This window comes from Hyposmocoma kahamanoa, unplaced genomic scaffold (assembly GCF_003589595.1).
Source record: "Hyposmocoma kahamanoa isolate Upper Pololo Valley unplaced genomic scaffold, ASM358959v1 80, whole genome shotgun sequence".
NCBI lineage: Eukaryota > Metazoa > Arthropoda > Insecta > Lepidoptera > Cosmopterigidae > Hyposmocoma > Hyposmocoma kahamanoa.
The window spans coordinates 9,169,411-9,189,661 of NW_020654051.1; the positions used below are offsets into that span (position 1 = coordinate 9,169,411).

At 37.7% G+C, this 20,251-nt stretch overlaps 1 protein-coding gene and 1 long non-coding RNA gene across 2 annotated transcripts in view; both read left to right on the top strand.

The window, feature by feature from the left end:
- The window catches only part of LOC113233879, a 118,109-nt gene extending 102,830 nt beyond the window's left edge, over positions 1-15,279 (top strand). Inside the window, exon 3 of the long non-coding RNA XR_003310758.1 lies at positions 15,115-15,279. This is a non-coding gene — a long non-coding RNA (uncharacterized LOC113233879). The remainder of the gene's footprint in view (positions 1-15,114) is intronic.
- A 154-nt stretch (positions 15,280-15,433) lies between these two features.
- The window catches only part of LOC113233791 (voltage-dependent T-type calcium channel subunit alpha-1G), a 95,565-nt gene continuing 90,747 nt past the window's right edge, over positions 15,434-20,251 (top strand). The window contains exon 1 of the mRNA XM_026468991.1: positions 15,434-15,524. The gene's annotated coding sequence lies outside the window, so the exon portion shown is untranslated. The remainder of the gene's footprint in view (positions 15,525-20,251) is intronic.

Below are 20,251 nucleotides of genomic sequence, written 5' to 3' on the forward strand. Positions count from 1 at the left end.
ACGGGGGGGAAATCTTTATGGATACCCCTGAGCCCAGGGAGACTCAGGGGTTATGTGGGGACTCTCCCTCCAGACTGGAGGGCCTACCCCACTAAAACCCCCCCGGGTTTCCCTCTCGCCGGTTGAGTCGGCGCCGTGGGATCAGTGAGCATTCACCACGACGCCGCCCGGAAGTCTGCTCAAATCCTGACTTGAGCATTGAGTAGAGTTCTGGAATACGGCCCTTAAAGTCTTTTAATAATATCATAGATCCCTTATGTTTATTTTATTTTATTTTATTTTATTTTATTTGGTACAACAACAGACATTAGATCACAAACAATACTTATTAACAAGAAAAAACACATAACACTTTAAATCTAATATCCAATAATAGTTATACACAACTTTCCTAAATATTTATATTTTTAACAAACAGGTATAATATTCATAGGTATAATATACATACAATATATATTTATTTATATAGTTATATTTATGTATTTATATTTATATTTCAAGCAAATACTATTTCAACAAATATTAAAAGCAGTGCCAAATGAACATAAACACTAATTTCTGTTACAACTTGAATACATTGCAGCTTTGAATGACATAATACTATTTGAAAATATGTCATGGCGGGAACATAAGTCATTGTATAATCGACATATTCTATATAACGGCCCATTTTGTGAAACGTTGTTCCTCATAGGTGGCAAGCTAAACAACTGTGGAATACGCACAGACCGAGTTGGCACCCTAAATTTTAGATGTTCAATCAGCTGAGAATCCATGGTAGAGTTTACAATTCTGTGCAGAGTGCATAAGTCGGAGACCCGTCTGCGATCTTCAAGACTCATCATCTTAAACCTACACAATCGTTCAGAGTAATTGGGCAGCTTACGCCGAAGTCCGTATTTTGAACTGAGACATCTTGCAAATCTACGTTGTATAGACTCTATTCTATCAACATGGATATCATATATAGGGTACCAGATAGGCGAGCAGTATTCCAGGATACTTCTAACCAAGGCATTGTACAATATTATTAAAGAGGTGGCATTACGAAATGGCTTAGTATTACGTAGGAGAAAAGATAATAAACGATTTGCATTATTGCATATATGGTCGTAATGGGGTCTAAAAGAAAGAACCGAATCAAACATGACGCCCAAGTCGCGCACAATGTTCACACGATCCAACACACCACCGCCAACACCGTAAGCATAATTTAATGGCTTCTTGTTTTTGGTGAAAGTGATAACTTGGCATTTCTTCGCATTAAGGGCCATGTAGTTATGATTACACCAATTTTCAATTGTGTCAAGATTGGACTGCAGAGTCAAACAATCATTCATATCGTAAATACGGTGAAAAATCTTAACGTCGTCTGCGTATGCCAAACATTCACATCGAATCAAACCCAAAAGATCATTAACGAAAGTTAAGAATAATAGAGGGCCGAGATTTGATCCTTGAGGTACACCAGACAGTGCAAGAAACGGAACAGACTCAAATCCACTGAGGGCTACTAGTTGAGAGCGATTCATAAGGTACGACGAGATCCAGCGATGGAGACTTCCGTGAACACCAAGATGATCCAACTTTGACAGTAGTACCATATGATTGACACGGTCAAAAGCTTTAGAGAAATGTAAGTAAATAGCGTCAACCTGGCACTTATCATTAAATGCGTCACAAAGGTAAGTTACGTAAGAAAGTAAATTTGAACATGTCGAGCGACCAGAAATGAATCTGTGCTGATTTGCTTGAAGTGGCTATAGAGGTGAGTGTACACTAGACTTTCAAATATTTTAGCAAACCAACTCAATATACACATGGGCCTGTAATTAGTAACATCGGCTCTGTCGCCAGACTTATGAACCGGTGTAATCTTTGCAATCTTCCACAATGAGGGAAACACACCACTCGACAAGGACATATTATAGATGATTGTTAGCGGTTTGACAAGAACTGAAGCGCAGAGACAATTTAAAAAAAAAAATTTTAAGAAAAAAATTTGCACTGGCTTTCCCCCTATCCTGCAATCTTTTTTAACCTATGAGTAGCAGTGCTATATGCAAACATGTGGAGTCCATACAACACGATTCCTATCGGCTTACCTTAACCAATTGGTTAATCAGGACATAACGGAGTACACTACCTTAACAATATTATCATTAATTTTTAATCAAATGCCTGAGTTTCACTTACAAAACACCTGACTATTTTGTCCGACGACATAAGCTCCCGTGCCAGTGTCCCTTGTAGTCCTATGAAGAATTGCAAGCAAGTAAGGCAAATTATCGCATGGATAAAGCGTGTGCGTTATTTTTTGCTTTATTTTTTTTATAATGTAAGTGCGCATTTTATGGGATAAGGACAGGACGAATAAGAAAAAGAAGTACGCATTTATTTGACCTCCATTTCACCTGATGGAAAATGAAATAGAGCTTGCATGTAATATATTAATAATTAGAATGATTTATTGTGATATCGCCGAGACACAGACGTTTAAAACTATAATACAATACAACAAACATTAACACAGAAAAGTAATTTGCATACAAATGCACAAGTTAAACACAATAATGGGACTTGTTCAGCCTTCAGCTACGGACAAAAAATCCGACCTGTAGCGCTAGTTTTCAGACAACCCGATACAATTTAAGCACGGACACGGAACTTTTACTGTATATTTCATCTTTAGGAGTATACACTATGTCTCGTTACAGTTAAATTGCTCTCTAAATATAAGAATTATTACAACTAGTATATGGCAGGAATGATAAATATTGCTCGGCTCGAAGCTATTTGAAGGTAGTGTGTGTGGTTATTAAGTTACGCACAGTCAAAGTTAGCTAAACTTCAAAGCAATCGTTTTGATGATTGCTTTGATATTGCTATGATGTACTTAGTGGTTTCATATTTACACATTTGCAAATACTACCATGTCCCTTTTCGTAACATCAAGCAGCAGTAGAGCTCCTTGTGAAAGAGTTCGTCCAGGGAAGTACTGCCACCTTACCTATTTCTGCCGCCTAGCAATATTACCGTGTTCTTGTTTTGAAGGGTAAGAGTGCTGGTGAAATTATAGGCACATGGGACTTGTCAACTTATGTCTCATGATGACGGGCGCAGTGGTAATGCCCGCAGATCTTTGCGATTTAAAACTTTGAGTGGCACTGCAACTGTTATGGACAGGCGTGTAGCTTACCATCAGAGGCACGACCTGTTCATCCCGTCAAAATCAAAATTTCGTTTTTTCATTTTCTCGTTAGTCGGGTGTAATGGGGCGCTAAGTACCCGGAATGTGCTACCAATACCAACTGATCCTTCAGCCAGAGGCCTGCAGTCTCTCGCCAGTGACTCCAAGTAGCTGCGTGTGCACGCAGCGGTCACACCACAATAAACCACGTTTGTGCGTGGGCTAAGCCTGGGTATAAGTCGAGGGGATACGCTTGCTCCGACGGGTAAATCTATTTACGGACACCTCCCGCAATGAGCACTAAGCCTGGCTTGGTGCAGAAGGCAAACTGCGCTGATAAATAATTGGTGTTGGCTAATGCAGCGTGTCAGCAAGGCAAGATCAAAGTCAAAGTCAAAGATCATTTATTCCATAGGTAAAATAAATTTACACTTGAAAACGTCACATATAAGCTACTGCTCGTTCACTACGCTGACTTCCCTGAGAAAAACGAGCAAGAAACTCTAGGGATTGCTATTTTCAAATAAACTTAAATGCTATGGAATACACTTTGAATCAAATTTGTGTGGATTCTGGAGTCGTATCATCTTTCCATATATCTTTATCTAACATGTAGTCTTCAATTTTGTAATATGATTTTTTAATCAAAATATTTTTAATGTAGTTATTAAACTTAGGAAATGATAATCTTAATATATGCTTCGGAATCTTATTGTAAAATGCAATGTTGAAGGCCTCGGGCGACAGCAAAGGTCATGAGGAGCTGTCGACCAGAGATTGCATGCGAACTCACCTCCAGTCGTAGCGGCCTCTTGTTCCGCTATATGTAGGTGAATTATGATAAGCGAGTGCGTCTATGCCTGCGCTACCACTTAAGTAGTCATATGCAAAGGACATATTTAAGTGCAAATATGTCCCGCGCTGCTTGATGACGATGACTGCTTTTGCTTTATAAGACTACAAAAGTAGCTCTAATTCTAAACAATAGCAGTCGTTGTAGCCGAAACCCGCTAGGATATACACACACCCGAGATTTTTCAGTGGCAGTTGAGTTTCTTATGAAAGGGTTCGTTCAGGGAGGTACTGCCACCTTACTAATTAACTACTATTGCCACCGTAATGTGAGCATTACTACGTCCGGATTTTAAAGGGTAAGTGCTGGTGAAATTACAGGCACATGTGACTTGTCAACTTATGTCTTAGGGTGACGGGCGTAGTAGCAGGGTCACTCAGATCTTTGCGATGCAAAGAGTTCGTCCCATCACTAAGTATCATAAAAAATAACTCGCTAAGTATTGTTATATAACTGCCTCCGTAGCTGAACGGTTACCATGCCGGATTGCCACGCAAGAGGTCCCAGGTTCGATTCCCAGGCCGGGAGAAATATTTGTACGGCCTACATTTATATCTGACGTGTGTGTCCATGGCACCCGCGACACAGTGCTTTCCTAGTGCGGGGCTATGTTGAGTGTGTGCGTTATTATTATTATTATAATTGTTAATACAGAAATCAAACACTTAGAAAAAAATCCTTCGATCCGGTTGGTCGACTTTTTTAATGATGAAGAAATAGATTTCTCATATATGGCGCAACGCCAAAAAAGTAGTTTAAAAACTAAAAACAAAGATTTGTAAGAGCACATAGAAAAATGAATAAGGTACGCTGGTTCATTCCGTGGCTTATTTGCCATAGCGTCTGGCACAGTTTGCGAGAAGACGTTCGAATCCAACCAGATTGAATGATTTTTTTCTAATCTTTGTATTAATAGTTATAACAAACTAGTGGAGTATTTTCACAAGAAATAATTGAATATCATGGTGGTGAAATATTCAATAAACTTAATCTCACTAAGTAGTTAATTATTGTAATTAAAAAAATTTGAAACGGATCGCTCACATCAAAGTAAAATAAGAGAAGTAGTGTTTTAATCCAGGATTAACGCGTATAGATTGTTCTTTTTCATTTCGGGCCCTTTGCAGGTCCCATGGTCATGGATAACTCAATCGATTTTAAGTTTTTTTTTATAATTAAACACATAGACATTAATTGTTTTATATGACTCCTCGTTGTCAGGAATTCGCATTATCATAGGGTCCAAGATGGCGGAAATCTTGAATTAAAGTCTCGCACTGTGGTTACAGGCGTTTATTCAAACAATTCTTCTTCAATTCGAAATTTTGTGACAGATCATTAGCACAGGTACTGGTTTACTTAATTAAATTATCAGTTACACTTAGGATCACGCGGATAGGAATGGATTAAAAATGTGAAACACGATGAGTTCAATACTGGGTTGGCGCACCTCCGATTCGTTCGGTCTCAACAACAAGTATGACGGTTCTCTCTCCCGTTTCTACCGCAAAAGCGCACTCCATGCACTAACCCCACCGCCACCGGTTAGACTCCGTTTACCAACATCACAAGTGACAAGTGTCACATTCGGTGGCGCTAACAACATTACAACTGATAACTGTCACATCCGGTTTTGCAAGCACTGTATTGACCACATCCAAGCATACTGCTTGTTTTTTTGACTAGACTAGACGATAGGTGGCATTGTAATTAATTAATATCGTAATCGTAGTTCCACAATCATCCGCCAAGTGGCGCTGCTGTGACGATGATGCGACATATAGTTATAATACAGAAAATACAATCAGAACAACAATAGTGCTAGAACCAGAGCAAGTTATATGTTACAACGATAAGCACTAAACACATTACTTGTAACGTGGCTTCAAGCTTTATTACCTAGACACACACATATATTCAACACAAAATTAATAACATCAACGTGTGAATCTCATTCCAAGTTAGAGGTTCAACTTTGCGATACTGTCATCATTGTAATTCCATCTGTTTTTGTCGCTGTCCTAATTCAATTCAGGGACTTTAAATAATATCGGGGCGCGAATTTGGTCTTAGTATTATATTATCTGATTGAAAAAAAAAACTTATAGTATGTTTAGACATATTACGTAGGTGATATTCAATATATATACAAAGGTAGACGTGGAAGGGCTTTTAATGCACCTACACCACTGGCGCTGGCAGTTAGAGCGGTTATACACAACTACTTTTAGCAGCGTTGCAAACGCGCGACTGTATCGATGCAAACGCGCGACTGCATCGCTACGCTTGGGATTTATAGGCGATTGCATCGACACAATTGCGCATTTGTATCGGTGCAGTCACGCGTTTGTATCGATGCAGTCGCCTATAAATGGAAATAAAAGTGGATAGTAGTAACGTTAATCGACGCTTCTTAGCGTGATTTGGCAAAGTGCTTCAGTTAACGAATACAAGCTGATGGTGGTGCTTAATTCCCTCTTTTTCACACGTTCGTTCGGGATATTCGAGAGAAATTCGAGTTCTTGTGTAGAGTACGCCAATTAAGCGAAATTGCAAGGTACAAAATGTAGATATTTGAAGGAGTTCGTCCTTTCGATGGCATTCATATGACACTTTTCCAAAAAAGGCAAAAAATATTGAACAAAAAAAAACCATGAAAAGAATATTTAAATGAGAAACAAGACATCAAGAAAATAAAACACGAACCTGCTTAAACTGCAACAGAATGGGATAGTAGCGGTGACAATCGATTTGCTGAACAAATAGCGTGAGTTTGCTTCTACGGCGGTGTCTGAACTGTGACTGTAAAAATTGGGTATAAGAGCGCGTATTTATAATGAATAATTCCAGCGAAATAACATTGCAATTTTTGTACCGAAAAGTTTATTTATTACTGTAGAATTATTTGCTTTCTGTTAAGCTGCCAATTATTATTAATTTGTCCATAATGTGCATATATAGAAAAGTTTGCGTTTAGGCTTTGAAGGGTAAGGGTGCTGGTGAAATTACAGACACGTGAGACGTTTTAACCTATGTCCCAGGGTGACGGGCACAGTAGCAGTGTCCCTAATAGTTTTGCTATTTCAAGCTCTGAGTGACACTGCAACTGTTATGGACAGACGTGTCGCTTACCTCCAGGCGCACAATTCACAAAACAATAACAATAATAATAACGCGTACACACTCGTAGCCCCTAGAGAAACCCTGTATTGCGGGTGCCACGGACACACACATAGACAACCACAAATTACACCTAAACTTACGAGAGAGAAATAAATGTAGGTGTACGAATATTTCTCCCGGACCGGGAATCGAACCCGGGACCTCTGCGTGGCAGTCCAGCATGGCAACCGTTTAGCCACAGAGGAAAAAACAACAAAATATAACACGTGTAAAAGTATAACCCAATTAAGAAATTGCTTCGTGTGATGTGGGTATTAAGAATATAAATCTGCATTTACGCAAGTACATTGTGCTTAATACTCCAGTAACCTTGTGTTGTACTCAACTACAACAAACTCGGGCTAATACGGCAATAAAAAATCATCACGCAAAACACACAAACACAAGGAAGTTAAAAGAAAACATTTATGAATCTTTTAACAACCTATCGGCACGACTGGAAAATTTCATCCAACTATATACAACAGTATGTAGCTAAAGGTTAGTTACATGAGGTGGGAAACAAGCACACTATTGTACCTAAATAAGCGGCGTTTTTCCATAATGATCCGTATAAAAACTACCTAACGACAGTTCATAAACTTTTATTACTTTGTTTCTATTTTATGACATCAAATGATGGGATTACGGGACAAGTTGTAAGCGACACCTAACCTAACCTTGAAATCACAAATATCTGAAAGGCATTGCCATTGCACGTGAAAGTTGACGTCTCACGTGAAGTCTCACGTGCGCTGTAGTTCCACCAGCATCAAAACCGAAATGCAGTGATGCTGCTTGGCTACATAAACAGATATATACTTCCCTGGATCTAATTTTTCATAAGGAACTTTATTGCTACTTATACTCCGTCCTCTTATTCAAATAAACATATTCCTCCGCACGTGCATCAACCCATCCAACAATCCAAGTATCGAAATCGTCACCATAGACTATTTGTTTGTCACACGAAATATTTTTCACACTGAAAGTAACATTTTGTGAACTCTGAATAATATATTTGACATTTCATGTTGACCCATAAGCATTCTGTTTAATGATGATGGGCAGGTCACAAAAGAGAAGCTCTATAAATTATGTCACATATAAATTTTAAATCTTTTCGTTGTCGCTTTGTATTTTTTTAGAAAATGAAAAGATTTTCAACCAAATTTTTATGGAGTCTAAAAATTTAAACTCTCGAATATTGTGCGTTCCAATTCAAAAGTTCAATAAGATTGATACAAAAATTGACTGTCTAAATGTGTAACACTTTTGTAACAAAACATAAAAATACGGTCCACTGTGAAGTTCTGAAAAAGCGTGAGATGAGATGTGCATAAAAGATAAGACGACATAAAAATGACAACATATGGAGTACGTGTTACGTTCGATACATGTTATTGAGGTAAGAATTCGGAATTGGGAACCCTTTTTATGTTTCCGTGTAAGTCTAGTGGATTCAAGAGGGAAGTTACTATAAATATGAACATCTCTATGAAGATCGACGAATTTCAATCCCATTTCAGAGGGTAATAGGGTGTGATGAACTAATACGTTCCAACGAGCACTAAGAGTGTAACTAACATGGGTAAAGGAAATTACTGCTGTTCTAAGTTCTGTGTGACGAAAATGACAAGGGACCGCCGTCAACGTCAGACAGCTGCAATTTATCATAGCCGAACAGTTTTACGGAAGTCACATAACAATGTCTATCGAAACTTTTGGAAAAAACGTTGTGCACACATTGTAGCCCTTGTGGAAGTGTCAAACGTTATTGGTATGTATATCTTTACTTGGGAAAGTGTCCGAAAAGACAACTGAACAGATAGTTTCAAATATTTGTTTACACTATTTGATTCTACGGCAATTTAGTTAATTGACGCTTTATCCACTAAACGTAGGACAGGACGAACACACCATGCGTCTGGTGGTAAGCGACACGCCTCGCAATCGCAAAGATCTGATAAGTACTGCTGCTGCACCTATTACCCTGAGACATAAGTTGGCAAGTCCCATGTGCCTTCAAAACTGAAACGCAATAATGCTCACATTACTGCTTGGCGGTAGAAATAGGTAAGGTGGCAGTACTTCCCTGAACGAACTCTTTCACAAGGAGCTCTCCTGCTACTTCAAGTTCTGCTAAAGCTCAATGAAATTCTCTAGTAATTCTCTTAGCATTCCAAATTTACTACACGTAAAAGAAGACATCTTAAATCCGAAAATTTATCTCTATTTAGATATCCAGCATATTGAAGACATAATAATAAATTTCATGCAATCTCACATCGATATACGGCGTGTTTACGCGTATTTTTAAGGTATATGAAACACCCGAAGCGACCAAATGCGTCCATTCCAAACGGAACGTAATCGTAATATTACGGTAATAAGCTCATGAGACTCGTTAAACGAAGATTGAGCGGTAAAGTTGGATCCAAGTATCGGTAACATATTGAGGAAAGAATTTCTGACGATATTATACGTGGTGTAAATAACATAGGAGAACATTGACATCGAATTATTGGTAAAAAATAAAATGAGTTGATATCAGTTGGTAACAAGTTATTGACGAGTTATTGTTACAAGCTGTATGAGTGTATTTATGTGGTCTGTGGTAGGCACTGATACGCCGAACGACGGGGGTTGCCTTACTTATCTTATATTGGATTCCTAAATGTAATAGTATTATACTTCCAGTTTCTGCTATGAAATAAAAGAAGTAACGACAACGTAATGAACCTAAGTTATTAATTACTGTTGTGTCATAACGTCCGATTATCTACGGTGGGCGCAGAAGGACTGTGTATAGTTAACGGAGATATCACAAAAACTAAACGCTATTGAATATTGTTAATGTAAATCAGCTCTTACTAAAGTGGGGCGGGAATTTGTATCAATAAAATATGACTAATGATGAATGACCTTTAAAATAAATGAAATAAAGCTAACTTATGCTCAAAGCGAGTACAAGCGTTTTGAATTGTTGATTTTGAAATAACCCTATCTCGTGTACCTTATCCAATTTCAAAGTCATTTTATAGCATATACAATACAAGTGATAATTAGTAGGTGCAACTGTGAGTCTGTTTTCCGAAATTTATAAAATTAAATTTAAGAAATTATATGTGCTCCACACAACTGAATGCTTTTAACCACATCCATCCAAGTTATAAGCACGTATTGGAATGCACTTAATGTGGAGGAAAACTTCATTACGCCTATATGGGTACACTAAATTGATAAGTCCCGTATTCACTATTAATAAGCACGAATTAGAACGCACTTGGATATACCAACGTTATGCCCTATGGTAACACCGCGACGTCTTATGCCCGGCGCCCATTAGCGGGATGGTATGGCAAGGGATCTTTCGGCATCTTTACGTGCAAGGGCTCATTGACGGCAAATATGCAGCGGCATCTTTACGCATACCGTCGCGACACCATGTTCACGCCTGACCTCTATTCAGATCATTCGTAACGTTAAACGTGAAAGCCTGCCTAAGCATTCCGAAACGTTCCAGGTGCCGCCAGCCGTGGTAACGCCGCACTGCTTACTTAAGCGTGAAACACACATAGAGCGGATGCGGGTCGGGACCGCTGCGGGTCTAATTCCGTGTATTTATATGGAGGACAAGACACCGAGCGCGGGCGCGAGACGGGCACACGACCCGACCCGCCCCGACACGCGCTTGTCCCACACCCGCTTTCTATGTGTTTCACACTTTACGCACTGCAGCGCCTCTCCCCGCTTCGTCTCCTGACCCTGTACTTCTATGTTATATTATGTAGTAGAATGCAGTACGCATCGTGTGGAATCGCTGTTGTGGTTGCAGTACGATATTATTCAGTGGGCTACGGCTTGAAGGCAAATGACGTATTCATTCTGCAAAAAAAATTACTACATGTTCTTGTTACTATAAGCACTAGTATCAGTTGCAAGCTTTTTTTTTATAAAGATCGTAAATCAAATTGTCCTGACCATTTCCTACACGTATATGCACGTATTCTCGACATTGTAAAGTTTGTAAGAAAATTTACACAGCTCTCGTCGCAACAGACAATGGAGCACCATTGTCTGAACAATTCCAATCTTGGTTTAGGTACTTCCTATTGTTTTTTTCAATTCCATTTGTATAGAAATAGTCCTTATTGCAGAGCAGTTAAAATAAAAAATATATATTTTATATAATAAAATGCCTCTGAGCATTAAAAACAAGCTGAAATATTTAATTCTCAAATTAAAATAGTTATAAGTACAATTACATAAATGAGTTATCTATAGATATAAATTTAAATTGTCAATGATACATACCTGCGGCTTAGTCTACGTAATAAAAACAAACTATAATTTTAAATAATGTTAAATTGTTAACGTAATATATTTTACATGGTTGCAACTCTCAAATTTCATGAATTGATACAACCGAACAAGGTTCATGTACTGTCACTGTGCAATTATTAATATTAATTTAGCACAAATTGTGCAAGTTAAGAATAATTAATAAATAAATATTTAATAAGCTTATTACGACGAGGTGATCTCCTAAGTATACTTGGGCATAAATCTAAAGCCTAGTACATGTAACATGAATGAAATAATAATAAATTATTTATACAAACATAGTTCGTAACAGACGAACTTATTTCTATGTAGCAATTTGTTCAAGGCAACCTTGGCTCAATTTATACTCATTATCTATTGTAATCTGGCTAGTAATGGCAATCCCAACTCTTTATTTATCAGAATGTAGCATTATACTTGCCGTACAAAACGTTATTACAATACAATACAATACAAAAATTCTTTATTGTACACCAAAAAAGGAAACAAATACAATACAATTAAATTAAAAATAAGCGGTGGTACAATGGGCGGTCTCATCGCTTTAAGCGATTTCTGCCAACAACCTTTGGATGGAAGTAATTATAAATATAATTCACAGGAAAAAGACGGCGGTGTATGAGGAATTACTAATCAATAGATAAAAATTGATAAATAAATGCAAATAAACATATATTTATAAATAAGTAATAAAACCAATACTATATGAATATCGTAAACTACTATATATTCTTATACCTATGAATATAAAATTTCTAAAACGTAATTTCAAAACATAAAAATACCTAAGCAGTCCAAGTCACACTAAATGAAGGTAGTGTATTTTTACCATATTTTTGAATATATTCAATGATTTCGCTTGTTGAATAAACAAAGGTAAAGCGTTCCACAAACGAATAGCCTGAACAGTAAAGGACTTGTCGTAATACTGGGAGGTATGCAATGGCATCTTAAGTTGGAGAGTTGAAGAAGAGCGCAGAAGTCGGGGGTTGGATTGATGGGCGAATTCAAATCGCTCCTTAAGATAAGGTGGTGTGTGAGGAATGAATAAGATGCCATAAAGAAGATTAGGAATATGAGCATTCCGGCGAAGTCTAATGGGTAACCACTTCAGCTCCTTGCGATAAATGGAAACATGGTCAAATTTCCTCAGACCATAAATGAAACGGATGCAAAAGTTTTGTAGACGTTCGAGCTTGTTGAGCTGTTCTTCGGTTAAATCCAGATAGCAGGCATCAGCATAATCAAGAATTGGAAGAAGAAGAGTTTACATTGTTATGAAAACCTCACATGTTTGTGACACCTTGTTAAGCTCAAATGTACATGCCTCACGAATTCTAGCTACCTCCTTGCAATAGTATACAAATACTATTAAATACCAAAGCTAAATTTTGTAATTGTTATTTTTTAATTAGGCTGTAAAGAAAATGTCCGTAATAATAGAAACATATCTCCAGTGTTCATGCTCACCGCAATCCCATCTTCATTCGCCAGTCGCTTTCATATTTTAAAGTGTATTGTTGACCTGAGTGTGTAAGAGTCGAATTTTTCCCAGAAGCGACTCATTAAACCGACTTAATGCGCGGATTAACGACTCACGGACAAAGTAGAACCTTGAGAGTAAATCTGGGTTAAATAAATAGAAGTCGAAGTACTCAAGTATAGATGAAAAGAGCGCTTTGTGCTGCACTCATTTGCTGAAACGGAAGCCCGACGATTTTTGCCACTAACAAAACTTTTACAGCTGCAATTATGGGAAGTTTCATCGCTTCTGCCAAATTACCGTCTCGTAATTATATTCGCATTCACGATCTACAGTTGGCAGCTGCTTGTCTTGCGGGATCCGCGCACGTGTTGTCATTACCAATTCAAGTACTTGAAAAAAAATACTAATTAATAATAAAATAAATGAGTGCGTAAACAAAATAAGGTATGCACAAAAACCCTAGCGTAAATACCAGAACGATGCAAAACGCAGGAGCGGGGATACGAGTCGTCAATTACAGATCTCAAACGTGTGATACAGCAGAAACTTAAAATTTATTTTTGGTAAAATTGCTGCCACTCTTACTAAGTAACATATTGAGTCAGCCTGATCTTACGAATTTCTCTACAACTCATTGCAGACCTTGGTATTAGGTTTAAACAACGTTTTTGCCGTAGTACCACCTATAACAAACTTATGAAAGTTTCTTCATTCAGCAAGGTACCCTTACAGCCTTATATAGTAATTGAATTACTAATTCACTTCCACTTGTACCATGAGTGAATTGAAGATATTATTTAAAACTGTTCATATTTTACTACACGTCTCGCTAAGTAGATGTCATCCCAAATATCTCACGACCTGGAAATTTATTCTTAGAATATGCAATAGTAAATTTGATAGTTCTCCCATGATTACAGCTAATAATTTTAAGTATAGGTTTAAAGATTTATTTCTCACTAAGAATTTTCATTCACTTAACATGAGAAAAACTAAATATAGTACAGTTGAAATATTGAACGACAAAGATTGGGTATAAAAATTATTCTACATTAAGTGGGTAGTTGCTTATTTAAACGTGAGTTAGTTGGTTGAATCGCTAACGTGAATATTGCTATACACAATTAATAAAGATATATGAAACGGCTAAAACTAGAAGCGACATGCAAGTAGTTTAATAAGGACGAAATGTTTGGTACTTTGTATTATTATTGTATTTTGTTTATTATTTATAATGTAATATATATATGTGTATACACATATATTCATATTCATATACAATAAATAAATACATATACATACATACATACTCACATATATTCTTTTTGTTTTGTTCGTTGTATTAATTTTATTTTATGTTATTCAAGTAGTATTAAATTTTTATTATTATTCATATTATTTTATTTAAGAAGTTTTTAATACGTGTGCTTTAAGCAATCGCTTGAATGTCGTTATTGTTTTTGATTCTCTTATGTCTTTTGGTAATTTGTTATAAATAGTGACACCTTCATTTAACAAACATTTTTTCCCGTAATTTGTACGTGCAGGGCGTAGTTTAAGTTCTTTGTGGAGTCTTGGTCTCAACTTTGATATTTGCTTAGTTTTGCTAATAGTAATTTCAGTATGTATAGTTTTATTTAATATTTTACGAACTAATATGCAAGTTTGATATTTGTACGTTTGCCTAATATTCAATAACTTGGTATCTGTGTATATTTTATTTGTTGATGTTAAATAATTATAATTAAAAAGTACTTTAATCAGTTTGTTTTGTGCAGTCTGAATAGAGTCAAGATTAGTTTTTGCTGCCGTGCCCCAAACCTCAATGAGGTAGTCTATGTGAGGTTTAACAAGAGAATTATATATTTTATATCTAATTTTGTGTGGGAGACATTTGACGATACTTCGAAGTGTTCCCGTAAGAGATGTCAATTTAGATTTTATTTTATTAATATGTTGTTTAAATGTCATATAATTATCTAGTACCATACCAAGGTATTTTTCACTGTTATTTATAAGTATGTCTTATCTTAATTCCTGTTCTTGAATTAATACTCGAACTTCTCCTTGTTTCAGATAGTAACGTCTTTCGAATCAACACATTTCACAACCATGGGGCTGAGTTCACAGCTACGAACTGAACAACCATCGCATACGCTCCGAATACCAACTGATACTTACTTGTACAGTTGAACAACTACCAAAATGGTTAAGTAGTAGACATAGACTGTTCAAATAATTATGAGCTTATAAGTTAAGTGGATGTCAAGAGAAGAGAGAATGCCTTACTACGGGTACCGAGACGGATCGGACTCGAGTGGGTGTTCCGACTCGGAAGGGGGTGAGTCGGACTCGGAAGGGGGGTTAAGCACGGAGAGCTCTGCGGGACAGGGCCTGCCCTACCCTGGTTTCACTCCCGTCGCCCTCCGTTACTTAACGCAAGACACCAGGCCCAGAAGTTGGTGCCTCAAGCTTATCACCAATCCATATCCTTTTCAATAAGTGAATAAGAATTTAAAATCTTATTTTTACTATAACCACTACTTTTTGTTAAATATTGATAAAAAGCTTTATGATTATCATCTGCTGTAGTTATATACTCGATGATGACCATTAACCTTTTTTAGACTTATATTCAGCTTCACAGTTAGCAGGTTATTTATAACATTTATAAATATTTTCTTTGTATTAATCATGTAGTATATTTAGTTATTACTTCCATAAATAACACGGGACGTGAAACCTAATTTGAATAACTCTGATATTTCTATAAAGACATAAATCATACATTTTACGAACCGTAACCTGTCTCAAGTCCATTAGTGTGAGTAGTTAATCATAAAATGTCACCTGATTCCACAACGCCCTATTTTATGAGAATAGCATTATAAAGATTAGAGTCTTCTGTATTTATACCTTCTGCCTACTAAATGATGAAAGTCATTATAATGAAAATGTTGAGAAATGTTGGTCATTTCGCTGAATGCAAAAAACATAAACCAGACGTCATATTTTTTTAACGAATGGATAAAAGGAATAGCGCGAAAAATGAACAACATTAAAATTGTTTTTTAAAACATTACTTATATTTATATAACAATAATCTCAGTACATAGTACTAAAAAAACCGACCTCAAAAGTACGTGGAATTACGTCTATTTGCTAAGTTTTATTGAAATATCCCCTAGTGCGCCACTATACAGGACTTGACACTAGAGATAATAAAAATAGGTTCTCACTACGACCCTACTCAAAGTATATTGAGAGAAAAACGCCTTGAATTAGAGAAATAGCAAAATCAACCATTAAAGTAATTGCTCCTAAATTAAAGTTAGGCGCTATTTATAAAAATGAATCTTCATGCGTGAACAGCCACCATTCGAGGTGGATAATTTTCTTCAAAATGAAATGGGACCACTATAGAAGTACCCCCTTTCCAACAAAAAAAGAATCATGAAAATCGGTTCACAAATACCGGAGTTATCGCGTAACATACATACAAAAAAAAAAGAACATACAGTCGAATTGAGAACCTCCTCCTTTTCTGAAGTTGGTTAAAAACTAAATTTAAATGACATGACAACGGCAATGGATTTATTGTTGGGCTCTATTTTACATCAATATTATTTAGGTACCCAATCTATTCGGTAAACCAGGAAAATATTATCCCATCCAATCAGTGTGATAATTGAATTGCTATCTATCGTATAACAAGCAGATACCTCGATCAAAACCATTTCTTGACATAATTGGCAAAGATATTTCCTAAAAGACATTAATATCTACATCAATAATAACACATACCGAAATAATAATACATACAATCCTCATAAAGATAGAGTATTAAATCCGCATAGAAATATTGATTATATTGCAGTGTTGTGTGGTCATTTTCTTGACTTAGTAGCTGCTGCTGTCAAACAGTAACGTGAGCATTACTACGCTCTAGTTTTGAATGTAAAGATGAAATTACAGCCAGATTAGACTTGTCAACTTTATGTTTCAGCGTGACGGACGCAGTGGCCCTATAATGTCCCTCATATATTAAATTAATGGATAGGCGTGGCGCTTACCACCAGGTGCACAACTGGTCCGTCCAGTTACTTAAAAAAAAACCCATTAAACTAGTCCCTAAACGCGGTCCCCCTAAGGCGAAGACAGTATTCCAAAGAAGTATAAATACAATATTCTCATGATCAGGTTAAATGCACTGGACTATCATGGTTTTGACTGTTGCCATTGTTCTGTACGTTACGAGTTTGTTAGAACTTGAACACGACTGGTGACTATAAAGTTTCACGAAACTAAGTCGCCAACATTGTGATGTAAATTCTTGTTTAAAAGTTGACCATGTTGCAAAGCTTGGTGGGAACAAGAAATCGATGTGCTGCACTTTTCGCTATAAAACATACTTTCGAGTTAAATCTTTGTGAAGCATATCGCAGACAATGTTGAAAAATGGTGTAGAGAAATGTTTTAAAAAACCGGCATGTCGCAGACGGACCACACCACCACACGTCTTATCTATACGGAATCGCAATAAAGGAACCACCACACTTTTTAGCGCAGAAACAACTTGAACCGGACAGAAAAGCTTTATGTGCAATGTGCATGCAATAAAAGCGAAATGGATTTATTTATTTATTTATTTCAGAGAATCAACGGCATCAGTGTTTTTTAAATAATATGTAAATGTAAATCCAACATAAGACACACGTTTGCGCGCAATGTACGCGCAAATCTTGAAGCTCCGCTGTACGCGCCGCCGATCCGAATTTGTTTCCGATTCGTATTCCTTCTGAAACCGAGATTATACAAATCTTGTAAAGTCTCACTTACTTCGTATGTAGCTTGTGCACTAAGTCCGATTCCAATCCGAGAAAATACGAATATCGCTTGTACACCTGAAGATAAAATGACACTTGTTGACCTGTGTCATTTCGGACCGTCATTTCTCGGATTCGGAACAGATACGAATCGGACGTAGTGTATAAACGCTCTAAGACTTCAAAATCTACGAATTGTGTATAGAAGATCCCTGTGAATGTTTGTTTTCAAATTAGGAATCAAATGACAAGATCACGTCAAACATTTGAACAAAACGTTTGGATAGCTGTCAGTCTTTGCTCAAGACTGTTGATGTTCGCTTCATAAATACATCAACATCAGAATTCATCAAAATGTTCTACCGCTTCATATCCCTTTGATACATTATAATATATTTGATTCGTTGACGTCTAACGTCGTATAGAAATTGTTTGATCTAAAATTACTTTCATGAAAATTAGGGATACATTAAAAAGAGACATGAAGCCATACTCATCAAAAATTCATCAACAATTATGTAACTTGAAAAGGATCATTTATTTTTTTCTTATAATGTTGATGACTCTACGGTTTGTACTGTGGTTGGTAGATGATGAAGGTTCGATTTCCATCGAACCTATTTGTAAAATGTACTTTTCTAGATCAATGCTGGTCTGGGTGTTCTGAACAATCTATTGTAATGCATTCTGTTGCACTGGCGCTTATTTTGTCTGAGACCAGACAACTGGTGTGATTGCACATTTTAAGTCTGTCAACAAAATGAAACTAAAAAATGAATGACGCAGATCAGATGTCCGACTGACACGGCGTACCTGAGCTACCCCAGGTATACTCTGGAGCACAGGTTTCTACCTCGTGCCGGAGTCTGTGTGTACGTTCGTGATGACATCTGTGTCAAGCGTCTCAAAAACCTTTGATGCACCGAGTTTTTCTGTTTTGTGGCTTCTGGTAGACACAGGAGTTGCACAAATAGTGTACTTCTGTGTTTACCGATCGCACAGTGGAGATCAGGGTCTCCTGATGAGATTTGCGCGTACATTGCGCGCAAACGTGTGTCTTATGTTAAATTTACATTTACATATTATCTAACCAAGCTATTCCAATATCTGAGTGAGACGTCTGATGAGATTCAGCATAGGTACGCAGCGGCGCAACTAGTCATTCTGAGGGACTATAATGCACACTATCAAGAATGGTTGTTCCCATACCAGATGACCGATCATGCTGGAAGAGAGATGCGTAAACTTGCGTTAACGCTAAGCATCTCCCAGCTTGTCAGTGGTGCCACTAGGATACCAGATGTTGAATCTAATACGGCTAATTGCTTGGACTTTCTGTTGGCAACTGATCCAGACCGATACACTGTGGTCGTGGATACCCCACTGGGTACTTCCGACCATTGTCTGGTGAAAACTGTATCCGTATACTCCCCACGCGATCAGGGCCTTAGAAGACGGGTGTGGCGATACAGGTTAGCAGATTGGGATGAAATGCGCCATTTCTTTGCATCATATCCTTGGCAGGTTTGCTTTTCTTCAGGAGACTCGTCGAGCTGTGCTGATGCTGTAGTCGAGGCCTTGCGTTTGGGTATGGAGTATTACATACCATACTCCGATGTACCCAATGCTGAAGCACAAAAGCAGTCCGCGTACCAAGCATGGGCAGATGCTCGACTGTGCAAAGCTCCGAGTACTCGGAATCTGAAGAAAGCTTTTAATATAGCCGCCAAGACGTGCAAAAGCGTGTTACGTAGGGCCAAGTCCGAACACGTGCGCCGCATATGAGCCAAGCTTGCCTCTTATCCAGCAGGTAGCAAATTCTTTTGGTCCCTGGCCAAAGCGGCCCAAAATAACTTTTGTCACCGATCTTTGCCACCTCTGCTGAGGCCGGATGGCGCGCTGGCTCATACCGCAGAAGAGAAGGCGAATCTCTTTGCCTCACTCTTTGCAGAGAGTTCGCATCTGGATGCCGCAGGGAACGTACCACCTACTTTACCTCAGGCTGGCTGCGCTATGGCGCCAGTTCGTATACGCCAAAAAGAGGTACTTAGAACTCTGCGGAACCGTGACGCGAATAAAGCTAGCGGGCCACATGGAATTCCAGCGGTAGTCCTACGTAACTGTGCGCCTAAGTTGTCTCCTGTTCTCAAACGCCTGTATCGCCTCTCACTTGAGACTGGTGTAGTTCCCAGGTAGTGGAAGCTTGCAAACGTGCAACCTGTGCCCAAAAAGGGAAGCAGAGCTGACTCTGTCAACTATAGACCTATCTCAGTCACTTCCATACTCTGCAAAAAAAAAACTATGGAACGTGTCCTCAACAACCGTCTCCTGTCAAACTTTGAAGACAATGACCTACTCAGTGATCGCCAGTATGGATTCCGACGAGG